The 15963-nt window shown below is 43.9% G+C and overlaps 1 protein-coding gene across 1 annotated transcript in view; it reads right to left on the bottom strand.

Moving 5' to 3' along the window:
- Window positions 1-15963, bottom strand: part of CNTN5 (contactin 5) — a 447440-nt gene that overhangs the window by 232440 nt on the left and 199037 nt on the right. The window lies entirely within an intron of this gene.

Raw genomic sequence — 15963 nt, forward strand, 5'->3', positions numbered from 1 at the left:
TAAAAGAGAATGTCCAGCCGTTACTCAATAAATCTATTCTGTCTGATTCCAACTGGAACACGGCAATATTTTCTGCCATACATCAACACCTTTTTATTGCTTCTTATAGGATATGGAAATGGTGTCAGCAAGAAGGCATTAGGCGATATACCTTTCTGTAACAGACATTTAATAGCTCTTTTATTCCTTTTTACTATTTCCTGCTTATTGATTTCTTGCCCAGTAAAAGTCCTTCTGTGCATAGCGAAAAGAGATATAACGGGGGGAAGAGGATGCAATGCATCTAACCTGCATCCTGTGTGAGGCTCTTGGGTGTCATCAAAGGGATACTGCAAACAAGGCAATATTGAATTGTTTGGGACATGTTTTGCAGCATTGGATCTGCTGGGAAATCTGTTCTATGGGAGCTAGATGAGACTCTATTAACATTATTAAATGTTTATGAAGTGCTCACGATCTTTGTCCTCGAAATAACCCTTGGTGACCACCAATAATTTCATAGAGAAGGAATGGAGTCTCTACTTCTGAACCTAAGCATACTCACAGAGATGTAGGCTGGGGCAGCCAAAGCACTTGGTAAGATAATAATGATACACAATTGGTTGCCAGGGATAATTAGTTACATTATAATTGGTTAATGAGCAAAATTAAGTCTGCTTGATCCACCAAGATTGTGTACCTCCAAATCTCCTCTATTCAACTGAGATTATTTCCCTTCAAAATGCAAATGAATATTCCACTGTTATTGCTTATAGGAATCTACCTTATTCCAAGTTCACAGGAATCTACCCTGCACCAAGTCAGATCATTGGTCCGTTTAGCTCGGCTTTGTCACTGAATGGTTGTGGCTCTCCAGGTTTTCAGACAGGTGCTGTTTCTAGAGCAACTTTGAGATGCCAAGGATTGACCTTTTGCATGCAACACCGGGTGGTCACCAAGCCAGGGGGCAGTGGAAGAGTGGACCTGCGAATGTGCCATGGCCCAGAGAACTGGGTCCGGGGACAGATGTGGGGGAGTCCATCAGGCTCCTGGATGCAATCAGGTGCCCACAACATCCCTAATGGCAGGGTAGAAGGCAGCAGCAGCAGCTCCTTGGAAAATGTAGGAGGCTCACTGGGATTTTCATCATCACCTACAACAGTTTGCAGTTAAGGTGGCTACTCACACATCCCCCCAAAAGATGAAACACATCACTCTCTCTCACACAGACAGACAAAAGAGGATACAGACTTGCATAAAATGTGCGTAGATGCAAATTTGGAAATAATTACTATAATTTAAGTAGTAATATAATACATTTCATCATGGGTGTATGTGGAGGTTGTGATTAGATGGTCTATGTGCTTCATGCTCAGTCTGCCCTCCAGGCGCTAAGTGTTCATGGGCAACTCCAAGGCCTCTCCTTTCTTATGGTTGATTATTATTATTATTATTATTATTATTATTATTATTATTAATAATAATGTACTGGCCCATAGCCAAAGCTCTCTGGGCGGTTCACAAAATTTAAAACCATAAAAAGCATTTCTCTTTAAACGGGACATGGACTGGGCAGCCCTTAAAATAGTGGTTAGCTTAATATAGAGGAATTTTCTCTGGCAACCCTTCAAATAGAGGACTGCCATTTGTAAAGGAGACACTTGGCCACCCTAGTTTGTAAAGTAAAGAGGAACTGTTGCTAGCACCTTTTACCACTTGGGGTTCATGGGAGTTGTTCAATGTCTTCTCGACTTCACAAAACCGCATGGCGGAAGGCTTCCCCTGTCTTGGAAACAGTTGCCACCATCTGCTGACCTGTTCTGGCCCTGAAGTGAAGATGAACCCTGCCCTTCTAGGCATGGAGTAGCAGTTAGTAAAGGATAGTGTATCTGTGAATAGAATCAAGATAGGAAGCCCACTTGAGGTGGTCTGTCCCTGCCTAGATTCTGCTGGGAAGAATTCAAACAGGATGCTCCTCTTTTAACTCCTCCTTTCAATTCTATCCCTTCTGTTGTTGCTCTTTCCACCGTCAAAATTTCGACTGCGTTCTCCTCATGGCAGGGAATGTTGTTGTTGCTGATGATGCTGTTATTATTATTCCGCAAAAAAACTATGCACAAGGATGGTACATTATTCATAACAAAAGAATAATGTGTGAGGACTCTTCTGTAAATACCCAGAGAAATTAAAGTCCATTGATGGCAAGAACATATTTCTGAAAGGGAGACATAGGTAAGTAACATTTGGAAACAGTGGGAAATAAATCATTTCCCCACCCCTGAAAGAAGAAAGAGGGCCCTAGCAGTAGGACACTCATCTTTGTAAAGGAAAAGTTTTTTTGCTGAACTCGTTTAGAGCGTTTAAGAACTAGAAAACCAGAGCCCCTTACTGGGTTTTACAAAGTATGCCAGAATATAAGGCTGTGTGACTGAATGTGTTGCAAAAGAATAGAAGAAGAAGAAAACACCTCAAAATTAGGGTAGTTGGAAGAAAACAGGTCCTGCTTTAAGTTTGAAATCCAAAATTCTGTGAGGCTTGGTTCTTTGGAAATTTGGTAATGGCTAGGGATGGACAGACTCACCCGAGTCTGGAGTGGCAGGTGCTCGTGGCCTCACTGCTGCCACTTGCCTGAACGAGCTGGGCTGTGTGAGTCCCTGGATCACTTGCCGGATGCTCCGTGAGTGGCCAGAGCCACCCGCTTCTCCCTGCGAGCTGTCTACGAAATTGCGCATAACTATTATTGCGTACAATGACTGCTGTATATGGCCATTCCCGCAAGATTAGAAAAGTGGGTTGCTGTGGAGTGCTCGAGAGCCTCGTGTGGCGCATAGCGGTAAAGCAGCAGTTTCTGCAGCTGAAACTCTCCCCACGGCCTGAGTTCGATCCCAGCAGAAGCTGGTTTCAGGCAGCCGGCTCGGGTCGACTCAGCCTTCCATCCTTCCGAGGTCGGTAAAATGAGTACCCAGTTAGCTGGGGGGAAAGGTAATCACCGCCGGGGAAGGCAACGGCAAACCACCCCGCTATAAGGCCTGCCAAGAAAACGTCAGCGAAAGCTGGCATCCCTCCAAGAGTCAGTAATGACTCAGTGCTTGCACGAGAGGTTCCTTCCCTTCCCTATGGAGTGCTCACGGACTGCATGGCACTTGATGGGAGTGCACGGAAGCATCCATCTCTTAGCAAACTGGATCCAGGGATTTGGACGGAGTGCTGCCCACCAGATTCCCGGACACATCTGGTCGCCCACGACATCCCTAGTAAGGACACCATGGTTGGTTCTTGCAGTGTGGATGCACGCGTGTCTCTAATTTGTTAGAGTTATGTTTTGTTTCATAAAGTTCAGCTGCGTAACTTCAGCATGTAACTGGTGTAAGGCAAAGCTATAGAAAGAATCACACACACACACACACACACACACACACACTGCTATTTCTAGTTAAAATATAGCATTGTTAAGAGCTTATAGCTCCTGGGAAAACAAAAGTGGTTTCAGAGAGAGTTGAGTGCAGCCATTATGGTTGCATGCTTCAGACAAAGAGGAAGTTAACTAACTGAGAAGAAAGAGGAAGGAAGTGAAGCCTAAGAATTGCAATCTACATTAACAAGTAGTTACAAGAAGGAACTAGTGGAGGAAGAAAACAGGTTCCCTTTCTGTTTATTGCCCCCCACTAGTTCAAATGACTTATCACAAGCATTGTTGCTCCACTCCAACATATTTGAGATGTAGACCTTAGCTAGACCTAAGGTTTATCCCGGGATCGTCCCGGGGTCATCCCTGTTCATGTAAATGACACACAGGGGATCCCGGGAGCAGGCAGGGATGACCCCGGGATGACCCCGGGATAAACCTTAGGTCTAGCTAAGGCCATATATGCATACTCTAATTTGTGCTTGCCTGAATTATCAGGGGCAATGATCAAGTGACCCTATCACTAATGAAGCAAATGTAGGTAAGCCTTTGGTTGAGGCTTAGCACTATTATATCCTTTGCAAAAATCTTACTAGAATGAAACAACACAGCCTATCACAAGGAGGGACCAGAGAGAGAGAAATCTATGTGACATAGCAGTCCAGATCCTTACAAGACATCAATTAAATATAAGTAGTTGAGTCTCCTATGTAGATGAAAATGCCCAGTAAGGTTTTTGAGCAGCAAGCTGATTATGTACAACAGTCCATTTTGTTTTTTCTAGTCATTTGCTACTCTGGCTACATTTTCAGATATAACAAAATTGGCACAGCAACAGTGTTGATCTTAACCTCTCCTGTGTTTTTCATTGTGTGCTGACCTTTTCAAAATTGGGTTTCCTGTTCTCTCCCGTCCCCAGTTCTTTTGCAAAATAATGAAACAGTATTCCTGTTTCCATTCCTCCGGAAGAACCATTAAATTCATTTTCCATATTCCAAAAGACAACAGTAAAACATGAAAATTTGTACAGTTTTCAGTGCCTGTTCCATCTATCATTTGAAGGCATTTTTCAGAAAGGCAAATGGCATCCTAAGGAAATTAATGACACCTCTGTGGGCATATAATTGCATTCTCAGAAATACAAGTGTTTCACAGAGATGCCACAAGCAGCAACAATTCACAAAATTGCTCTCAAAAATTGTCCTCACTGACTGTAAATAAATTATAGATCATAAAGAGCGATAAGATGGAAATCTATTTTGCTGTTGTTAAAACCAATTTGCAGATTTTGATGGTCTCCAGGCAGCATGGTTAATTAATTTTTTTAAAAAAATCGAACTAATGAAAGCATGTCGTAACAAGAATTGGTTCACACAGCAGCTTCCTGCAGCGATTATCACCTTTTTATTAGGTCATCTGCCCCTTTAATGTGGCTTTACTGGAAGCAAACTGGAGGCCAAACTAGACATGACATTAATTGCACAAATGCAACTTGTGTGTATGGTTTTTGTAATGTAAATAGCACCCCTAACAGGGTGGGGGAGCAACGCAGGATTGTGGGGAGGGGGAGCTTAATATTTTCCTCCTGCCATGATCCTGACAAAAAACATCTCCTCTCCTAAACTGATATTTTCACCAGTAGGGAAGGCTCTGTGGATGCCATGAGGAATGTTTTTCCTTGGGACAATGGCAGGGGGAAGGAAGAGGTTAAATTTCCCCTTTGTGTCCCCAGTTCCAATGCTGTTCCCCCGTACAGCTGCTATTTACATTGCAAAAATAATGAATGTCAATTGCACTCACTTCTTTAACATCACCTCTAGTACTGCCCCGTATAAGCAATCACATGCCTTAGAAGGCATCAGAAAGAATCCCCACCTCAACACCATTCAAGGAAGTTTCCTTAATCATGGTTATATAAGTGATGTTTTGAAATTCATGAGCTAGAAGGAAGATCCATGGAGGCCCTTTCTACACCTAAGGGTTATCCCAGGAAAATGCAAGGATCATCCCTGCCTGCTTCCGCAATCCCATGTGTGGCATTTGCACCTCAGCTAGATGAGGGGGGGGGGGGAGGTCAGAAGGAGGCGATCTTGCGATTTTATGATTGCGAGGTCATCGCTCTGGTTTACATGCAGCAGCGACATCGTGGCCGCCATTTTTTCTTTTAAAGAACACAGAGCACACGAGCGCTTGCGTGCAGAAGGTAAGTGTTTGGTGTTTTTTACTTTTCCCTGCTCACCCTCCACCCCCAACAGGCACAGAGCTCCTCAGGAGATTTGTGCCCAGTGCACTACTCCCGGCTCCTCGCGGTTACTTGCGAGGAGCTGGATCAAACTGTGACGCCCGGCCACACATTCCACAGTCTCGGGATCAGCCTGGGACCATGGAAAAACCGGTCCAGAAGGGTAGGGCAAAATCCCGGGGAAATGGAGGGATCATACCTCCCTTCCCCCGGGATCCCCTGTGTGTCATCTAGACGCACAGGGATGATCCTGGGGTGATCCCTGCGATAAGCCCTCATCTAGCTATGACCTTGGATGCACAGGAATGATCCCGGGATATAGGGCTGGTGTAGACATGCCTGGTATAACTCTGAAATAAAGAAGCAAAACTAATGTATACATTCATGCAGCAGGTTGGCATGCTTGCAGAAGGAACAAGGGACAGAAACAAATCTGAACACCTTCCAAACCATGTAGACCAGGGCAAAAGGAAGCAGCAACCACAAGAAGAAATTATACTGCCCTACACAAGTGTAGTGCTGTGGGAATGCAAGGGAATGGACATCTGGGGCTTTTCTTGGAGCAAGAGTAATAATGTTTTCTGCACCAGGGGAATTGATGGATCCTCCTTGCTAGGGACGTCAGACAGATCTGCAATGTTTTCAAATGTGTTTGGAGTTCTATGAACCTGACTCTCAGGCCACAGCTAGACCTAAGGTTTATCCTGGGATCATCCAGGGTTCACTCCTGCCTGAGCACTGGATCCTGTGTGTGTCACCTAGATGAACAGGTTTGACCCCTGGACGATCCAGGGATAAATGGCCTCAGATTCCACAGTAGAGTTGTGTAGATTCCGAAGACTTGTGGATTTTTATTTTTTATTTCCTGGAACTGTATGCAAGTTTAGCCATATAAAAATAGGACTGAATTGCTTATTTTTCCTTCTAAACCTTCTCCTCATTTCTCATTCTCTCTCACTGTCAACGATGTCACGCTTACTCCGGTCAAGGAAGCTCGTAGTCTTGGCTTTATATTTGATTCCTCGCTCTCCTTTATTCCTCATATTGAGGCAGTGCTTCATCGTCGTTTGAAACTTAATATGGCAAAAACTGAACTGCTTGTTTTTCCTCCTAAACCTTCTCCTCACCTCTCATTCTCTCTTACTGTCAACGATGTCACGCTTACTCCGGTCAAGGAAGCTCGTAGTCTTGGCTTTATATTTGATTCCTCGCTCTCCTTTATTCCTCATATCGAGGCAGTAGCTAAATCCTGTCGTTTCTGTATAATCCTGTATAATCCTGTATAATATTGCCAGGATTCGATCATTTTTGTCTGTCTCTTCTGCCAAGACTCTTGTTCATGCATTGGTTATTTCTTGATTGGACTACTGCAACCTTCTTCTCACTGGCCTTCCTTCTTCTCACATCAGTTTGTTGGTTTCTGTTCACCACTCTGCTGCTAAGATCATCTTCTTGGCTCTGACCATGTTACTCCACTTCTGAAATCTCTTCATTGACTTCCAATTCACCTCAGAATCCAATATAAACTTCTCCTGTTGACCTACAAAGCTTTTCACAGTCTAGCTCCTTCCTATCTTTCCTCTCTCATCTCACACTATTGCCCCGCTCGTACTCTTCGCTCCTCTGATGCCATATTTCTTACCTGCCCAAGGGTCTCTACTTCCCTTGCTCGGCTTCATCCATTCTCTTCCGCTGCCCCTTGCGCCTGGAATGCTCTTCCAGAACATTTGCGAACTACAAGTTCAATCGCATTTTTTAAAGCTCAGCTAAAAACTTTTCTTTTTTCTAAAGCTTTTAAAACTTGATTTTGATCTTACTTTTTATACTGTTAGTTTTACTCTACCCTGGTCCTGTTTGGTGCATTCTCTTCCCCTTCTTATTGTTTTATTATGATTCTATTAGAATGTAAGCCTATGTGGCAGGGTTTTGTTATTTTATTGTTTTACTCTGTACAGCACCATGTACACTAATGGTGCATTATAAATAAATAAATATTAATAATAAGGTGGGAACCGAAAACCCACTGACCAAAGATGCAAATTTCCCCCGATAGTTAAAGCATGAAAATGTGAATGGCGGGATTTGTGCTTTTTCATTCCCTCCCCCCAAATTTTTTGGGAAATTTGTGCAAATGTGGATTAATTCACAAACCAAAATTCTCCTGCCAAAAATCTGATTCTATGAATGATCATGGATGACAGAACAAAGGACACACAAAAGATAAATTGAATGTTCTTAATAATATCTGTACACCCCTACTCCTTCCTCTAGTCAGTGCAATAGGTAATGATGAGCCTGTTCAGACAACACTCTAAGCCATGGTTAGATTTCTAACCCTTTTGCAGCAAATGGTTGGTGAGTGTGTTTAAACCATGGTTATGTAGCCACCATGGTTAGGAATGGTTTGCACGGCATGCTAAGCCATAATGTTTAAGTCAAAATGCTTAACCAATGCGGCTTGGTGTATCATCTGGTCAGGGTCAATGAAACTTTGGAGTTTTACTATTGTTGGCTGTGACAGGTTAGTATAGAGGAAGTCAGAGAATGAGGAAAACAATCAAAGCAGAGGCTGAATGCTACTTTCTTTTCTTTGATGGAATACCTACTTTACACTAGCAGCTAACTGACAAAACTTATTTGCACGATATTTGACTTCTTTAGTTAAAAATTCAAGATTGCCTTTTGGTTGACTGAAGGTCTTTTGTTAAAGCTCTGTGTGTTTTCTAAGCTGAACCAGTGGAGTCAAAAGTAAGGACCATTGAGTTCAATACATATGAACTATGCATAGGATTGCAATCACGTTCCGTAAACTTAATTCTGAGATTTTATTACTGGTTTGTTGGTTTATTTTGGATGCTTGTGTTCACGAAGGAGTTTTTAACCAGAATGATAGCTCCTTTGAATATAAATAAGAAGAGCAGAAGAATGCCTAGGGATTTTCCATAGGAACTATCAAGATAAGCTTCTGCAGTTCAAAATATACCACTACATCAATGGTTAACTCGGAATTCTGTCTCAGTACATTTTTCTGCCTCTATCCTGGGAAGCAGAACTTTTTTTATCATTCAGACATCTACTGGGAATCATAATAATTCAAGAACCTGACAGAGATTCCTATGTAATGGCATAATCTCTGGACCATAATGCATTTATTAATTTAGTTCTTGGAGGGGGGAGTGAGATGGAAGACAATCACAATGGAGGACTAAATTGGTGGTAGTGAATAGAGTATCAAACCTGGACTTAGCCATGCCATGAAGTCCACTACATGACCTTGGCCTAGGTTTTGTTGTTGTTGTTGTTGTTGTTGTTGTTGCATTTTTATACCGCCTCATAGCCAAAGCTCTCTGGGCGGTTCATAAAAATCATTCTCTCTCAGCCTAACCTACCTCACAGGATTGTTGTTAGGTCAAATTGAAAATACTCCGTGAATACACACAGACTCCGCAAGCATCTTGGAGGGACATAAAATAGGCCACCAGTGAGGGAGGAAGCAGCAGCCAGGCACCACTCCACTGTGCCTGGGTCCAGCTCCAGCTGAGAGCCCCCTCCCTCCTGCTACCAACTGTCTCTGCAGAGGCCACCAGTGAGGGAGGAAGCAGCAGCCAGGCACCACTCCACCGTGCCTGGGTCCAGCTCCAGCTGAGAGCCCCCTCCCTCCTGCTACCAACTGTCTCTGCAGAGGCCACCAGTGAGGGAGGAAGCAGCAGCCAGGCACCTCTCCACCATGCCTGGGTCCAGCTCCAGCTGAGAGCCCCCTCCCTCCTGCTGTCACCTGTAACTGCTGAACTTTCCAACTAAGATTGTAGTGCCTGAATTTGCTTTCCTTTCCCCCCTCCTCCTCCTCCCTCCCAATCCCCTTTCCTTTTGTGTCATGTCTTTTAGATTGTAAGCCTGTGGGCAGGGACTGTCAAGAAATACTTTTGTAAGCCGCCATGAGAGCCTTTTTTGGCTGAATGGCGGCATAAAAATTAGGGATGTGCTCCGCTCCGATTAGGAGCGTAGAAGCAGTAGCGGATTGGCCTGCTCCGCCTTACCCAGAGGCGGAGTAGGAGCGGACCGCGGACCCCCTAGAAGCAAGGCGAAGAGAAGCGACCATTTTTCGGAGCTCCGAGTTCAGGCGGAGCGCTCCGGTCGCCATCTTGAAAACATTTCGCCATAGGATTGCATTGCGGCAAATAATCGCGCATAACTACGTTGTTTTTGAAGCTATCGTTCTGGAAATTCTTGTGCACAGAGAGTCGTGGATGGGGGTCATTTTGAGACCACTCTCACCTCTCTGCGTGCTGTGGTTCACGTGCAATATTTTTTTAAAAATCGGGTCAACCGCGGGGCTCAAACTGCGTTTCGGCTTTTCGCCCATAGGATTGCATTGAGGGAAAGAATCGGGGATAACTGGGGGGGGGGTTTAAGCTATCGTTCTGAAAATTCTTGTGCACAGAGAGTCGTGGATGGGGGTCATTTTGAGACCACTCTCAACTTTCTGCGTGCTGTGGTTCACGTGCAATATTTTTTTAAAAATCGGGTCAACCGCGGGGCTCCGTTTCGGCTTTTCGCCCATAGGATTGCATTGAGGGAAAGAATCGGGGATAACTGGGGGGGGGTTTAAGCTATCGTTCTGAAAATTCTTGTGCACAGAGAGTCGTGGATGGGGGTCATTTTGAGACCACTCTCAACTTTCTGCGTGCTGTGGTTCACGTGCAATATTTTTTTAAAAATCGGGTCAACCGCGGGGCTCCGTTTCGGCTTTTCGCCCATAGGATTGCATTGAGGGAAAGAATCGGGGATAACTGGGGGGGGGTTTAAGCTATCGTTCTGAAAATTCTTGTGCACAGAGAGTCGTGGATGGGGGTCATTTTGAGACCACTCTCAACTTTCTGCATCGTACGGGTCGCGGGCTAGAAGTTTTTTAAAAATCGGCGGGAAAAATACCTTTTTCAAAGGGCTGAGGGGCAGAGTCAGCTCCCGGTCATGATGATCCCAAAGTTGGAGGAGGGCATAGGCAAAACAGGTAACTTGGGATTCTGGGAAACTTCTCTTTCTTCATCTGAACGGGCTTTTCCCCGTGTTTTTTAACACAGTAGCCCCACCAAATGCACAAATACAACCTGAAATCATATACTAAGCCAAGAATAAGAGATAGAAAACACAGCACTGCTCCCCACCCTAACCTTGGTGAACAACTGAATCGATGTGGTGCAAGGGGATGAGCTCCCCTAGGGCATCTCATCGTGGACGTGCCCCCACTCTCTCCTGCACTGGAAGGCCATAGAGCCTTCCAAAGAGAGTAAAACGGTGGAGCAATGCCTATCATGAGTTGAAGTGAATGGTCACTTTTCAGTGGTGGAGCAATGCCTGTTATGAGTTGAAGTGAGCGTTTTACTTCTTCTCAGAGCTGTTGGTGGCTGTCTTGAACTGGCAGCTACTTCCCCCTCCCCCGGGCACGTCCCCCTATTGCTGGTAAAAGACAGATATAGCCTTTTTTTTTTAATTCTTCTTGCTGTTTATTGAGCAACACTGCTGCTTTTAATTCCACCCCTCCTTTGTTTATTGATTGATTTATTCCATTTTATATGCATTACTGGCTTATCCTTGGCTCCCTTCCTTATGCCCCCAGAAATGCCAGCTGCATGCCTGCCTGCCTTCCCTCCCTCCTCCCCTGCCCACCTCGCAGGGATGTTGTGTGTGGGGTGCCCGATTTTCAAAAATTCGCCAAAAATCAGGGGATGATGGGATTGCCTTGAAACTTGGCGTGTGTGTGTATACGCCCATGAGGTGTCATGGTGCCAAACGTGAGGTTTCTAACTTCAACGGAAAAAAAGTTGTTTACTTTTTTAGCTTTCAATGCAACCCTATGGGGGGGCAAAAACGGAGCTCCGGATCCGGATCCGGAGCTCCGAGCGGAGCGGAGCGGAAGTGGGCGGAGCGGGGGCGGGGCGGAGCGACCCGCTCCGAAAAATGGCGGATCTGCAAGTGAAGCGGAGCGGGGGGTCCGTGCACACCCCTAATAAAAATCCTTAAATAAATAAATAAATAAATAAATAAAATAATAACATAAAATAAAGCAAATTAAAATAAAAGGAAATTATAGTGTGGCCATATGAAAAGGAGTACAGGGCTCCTGCAGCTTTAAATGTTGTAATGAAGAGGGAATTTCACCAGGTGCTGCATGCATACAAATGACACCTGGTGAGATTCCCTCTTCATCACAACTATGAAAGAGAGAGGAGCTCCGTCCTCCTTTTCATAGGGTCACCCTATTGTAATATCATAAAGGGAATTCAGTTACTGGGTAGCCATTGCAGTGAAAGTAGGTGGGTCACAAATTTATGAGACGTGCTTCGCCTTATACCTCCCCTTCAGTATCATGTAACACACCCTTTCCCAACCTGGTGTCCTTTATTTATTTATTTATTGCATTTATATACCACCCCATAGCCTAAGCTCTCTGGGCGGTTTACAAAAGTCACCTGGAGTTGAAGTCCAAATCTAGGTGATTTGGACTTCAACTCCCATCATTCCCAGCCAGCATGGCCAATGGTCAGGAATGATGGGCATTCTAGTCCAAAACATGTGGACAGCATCAGGTTGGGGAAGGCTGATACAATATTATAGGGCTGTTCTTTTTCTGCACGTCAAACAGGGAAACCCACTCGAAGTATTTTCAGGAAATGACAATGTTAGTATGTGTCAATGGAGAACCAGAGTTCAAGGGCCGGATCGTAGGTGACAATCCTAAAATGTGTTTTTAAAAGACAGCCTTTAGGGATCAAGCAACGAACAGCTGGCTGGGGTCAGCACTGGAGGAGACAGACAGTGATTGAGTTAAGATGGGGATGCGAAAGAGGCTGAAAGTGAAGAAGTAGCAGAACCTGTGAGATTGGTGTTTAAAAATGAAAATATGTTTTGCTTTAAAGTGTGACTGGCAAGTGTGACTGTCAGTGCTGCAAGGAGCTTCTGAAGAAAGCAGTGAAGCGAGGGACCAAAGGCAGAGGAAGCTGTGAATTTTTTCCTTGCACCTTTCCTACCTCCTCTTCAGCGCAATTTAAAAGTGATGCTGGAAAGTTTAAAAAAAGAAAAGAAAAGAAAAGAAAAAGAAGTACCCAGGAGCAATTCTACATGGCAGGCGTGACATTTTAAAGTGATTTATTCATTATTATTTATTGAAAAAGTATTTTCGTAGTTAGCAACCCCTGTGCATCCAGCATTCGCAAGCCAGGGATGTTCGGCCTGGATGCACATTATACTTGTTAGTACTTGTTGCTGCACACTCAATAAATGATGCAAGCGCAGCAGGAGACCGGAGTGTGTAATAACACAACTTTAGTCAAACTGTAAAACTCTTACTATGATAACACAAATGGCTGTCGCTCTTGGCTTCAGGGTTTCTTTCTCCCCCCCCCCCCCGCACTCTAAATTGCTTCCCTCTGTACAACCACTTGTGTAACATAGGCCAGATCTACACCTTGTGTCAAATCATTAAAAATGTGGAATAAAAAGCAGGAAATAGGGGTCCATGGAATGTGGATTGCACCCCAACAGTTATCAATGCATCATCAGATGAGCATTTTTAGCACGCTCACTACTGCCCACTTATGGATGTCCACGGGTCCTTCAGATGACATCATTTGCCTCCTGCAAGCCTCCCGCTCCTTCCTCTCATTTTTCTGTGGCAAAATAGACCCATTTTAATCTGACTTCTTTAAAAGCAACAACACAGAATGCGCTGCTATCTCCTGCTGTGTGCAGGAACGCAGCACGATAAAAAATGGCCCCTGAATGGGCCACATGGTCTTTGTTTACTACCTCTTTCGCCTCTGGGAAGAAAGAGGAAGTAATGAGAGACAAAAGGGGGCGGAGAAGTGACAGTGAGGAAACACGATTTCCCCCCATATGATGATGTTCTAGCCATAGTGGTTCCTACTATCAGGGCCTTATTGTTTCATCTTCCCATACAAAGATAATACTGCCCTGTGTATGTAATAGCTTTTCTTTTATTTTTGACTCTTGATGGGCCATTTCTACACCTGTCTTTCCCCCCGGGATCATCCCAGAATCATCCCTGTGCATCCAAACAACACACAGGGGATCGCGAGAGCAGGCAGGGACGATCCCTCCATTTTTCTGGGATAATCCTTAGGTGTCGAAAAGGCCCATGGAGTCACAGGCTTCTCTGTCACTGTCCAAAAACTTCTCTGAAGTCTCATGGGCATGTTGTGCTACAAAAGTATCACTTAGGCCGTAGCTAGACCTCAGGTTTATCCCAGGATCATCCCGGGTTCGTCCCTGCCTGAGTGCTGGATGCCCTGTGTGGCACTTAGATGAACAGGTTTGACCCCAGGACAATCCTGGGATAAACCTTAGGTCTAGCTATGGCCTTACTTTGTTCTGAGTGAGAATACAGCCCTTTCTACAGTAATGCTGCCTACTGGCCCCGACTCTAATGTCACTGTGCCTTACTATTCCCAACCCCAAGACCTGTAAACAGGATTTCCTGAGAACACATCTGGATGTATATAAGTTCTCCATGGAATTTGGAACCACAGTGGAATGTCTCCAAACTTATATCTGAATGCATTGCATACATGTAGGCACACTTTCCAAGCTTTCTGGCTAATGGCAAAAATTGAGTAGGGCCATAGCTAGACCTAAGGTTTATCCCTGGATCGTCCAGGGGTCAAACCTGTTCATCTAGGTGACACACAGGGGATCCAGTGCTCAAGCAGTGGCGAACCCTGGATGATCCCAGGATAAACCTTAGGTCTAGCTGTGGCCTAGGTGAGCCTACATCTTCCATTGGTCTTATTCTGTATTCCGGTAGATCAAGCCATGGATCTGTTTGGTCTGGAATGCATTACTCCAGAATCCCTTTGTTTTGTTTTAATTTCCCTGTACATCATTCCAGTAGTTTGAGTAAATAATTATTTAATTAGGGCTGCACTGAATGGTTGCCCATTTCATTTATTGGGTCAAAAGTACTGCTTCTAGTGGGGGGGGGATTCTGATTCCGTTAAAAGACTTGGATTTGTGTAACTGTTTACCTCTTTAGAAGCTCTTTGCTACTACCTCTCCCTTGCACCCTCCCCACCCCCAGACACTATCTACCCTGGTTAGAGAATCTTCTTCTTAGAATGAGGGCAAATCAGTATCTGTTAACTCTAGTATACTGTGTATACTATTGACCACAAAAATATCAACTGCATTAGGAGCCATTTTTTGGATTCTTGGAGATACATCAGTGCATAGCCTGTAATGTGGTATGATCTGCGTCCACCACTGCTTTCCATTGATGAATTAGTGAGGCCTTCTGAATCCAAGCACTATGGCCAAATGACTTTTTCTAATTGGGCATAATGGTAAGGGTAGTTCTTAGAAAGAACATGAATACGTGCCTTTCTGCAGCATCACTGTACCTAATTTTGTAGAACTGGCATCTATTGACCCAGTTTCTGGTCCTTTAACTCTGTGGTAAACAAGCTAGTAACTTCTTCAACTGTTTGCATTCAGTCTTATAGATTAGCACGCAGTTGTTCTTAGCATTTTGGCACAAAAATAACATTTTTTTACCCCATCTTCCCATTAAAATTCGTGCTCATGGCAACTAACAGTAATAAAATGCAAATTAAATATTATATAATTAAAACACTGACATCAACTTAAAAAATGGTGAACATGCAAACTCTAGTATGAAACAAAATTAAAGTGATACAAATAAAACAATTAACAATAAAATCCGAGACATTAAAAAGTTGCATTCAGCCACATAAACGTAAGATAAAGGAACTCTGAGAAGAGACAAGGATTAAAGTAGATGGGTATTGCCATCCTTAGATTAATAAACTGAAACTGTAATGTCCCAAGACAACATGTGTGCTGCCTCTAATTCCATATACAGAAATCGACCAGATTGGTAATTGACTCATCAATACTGGTGATGGTACAGCATTGTCCACAGCACCTGCAAGCAGCAGGCTAGGTTGGGGTATGTGACTCATACAACTTTGTCTTCACACTGGCACATCAGCTCTTTTGACTATGAACCCCCCCCAAGCTAGTATCACCTCACCTCCAAACGTATGCCAACGTTTTGTGCCAGTTTTATTATTATTATTATTATTTATTTATTTATATAGCACCATCAATGTACATGGTGCTGTACAGAGTAAAACAATAAATAGCAAGACCCTGCCGCATAGGCTTACATTCTAATCCCGAGTTTTGTGCTGCCACCCACAACTGTGTACAGATACATTAAACGCAGCTTCATAGTTAGCACAGATTTGTTTCCTTTTTTTAATTTTATTTTTTATTGCGTTTTATAAAATACAATATTCTA

The sequence above is a fragment of the Elgaria multicarinata genome, chromosome 5, assembly GCF_023053635.1.
Source record: "Elgaria multicarinata webbii isolate HBS135686 ecotype San Diego chromosome 5, rElgMul1.1.pri, whole genome shotgun sequence".
Classification (NCBI taxonomy): Eukaryota; Metazoa; Chordata; class Lepidosauria; order Squamata; family Anguidae; genus Elgaria; species Elgaria multicarinata.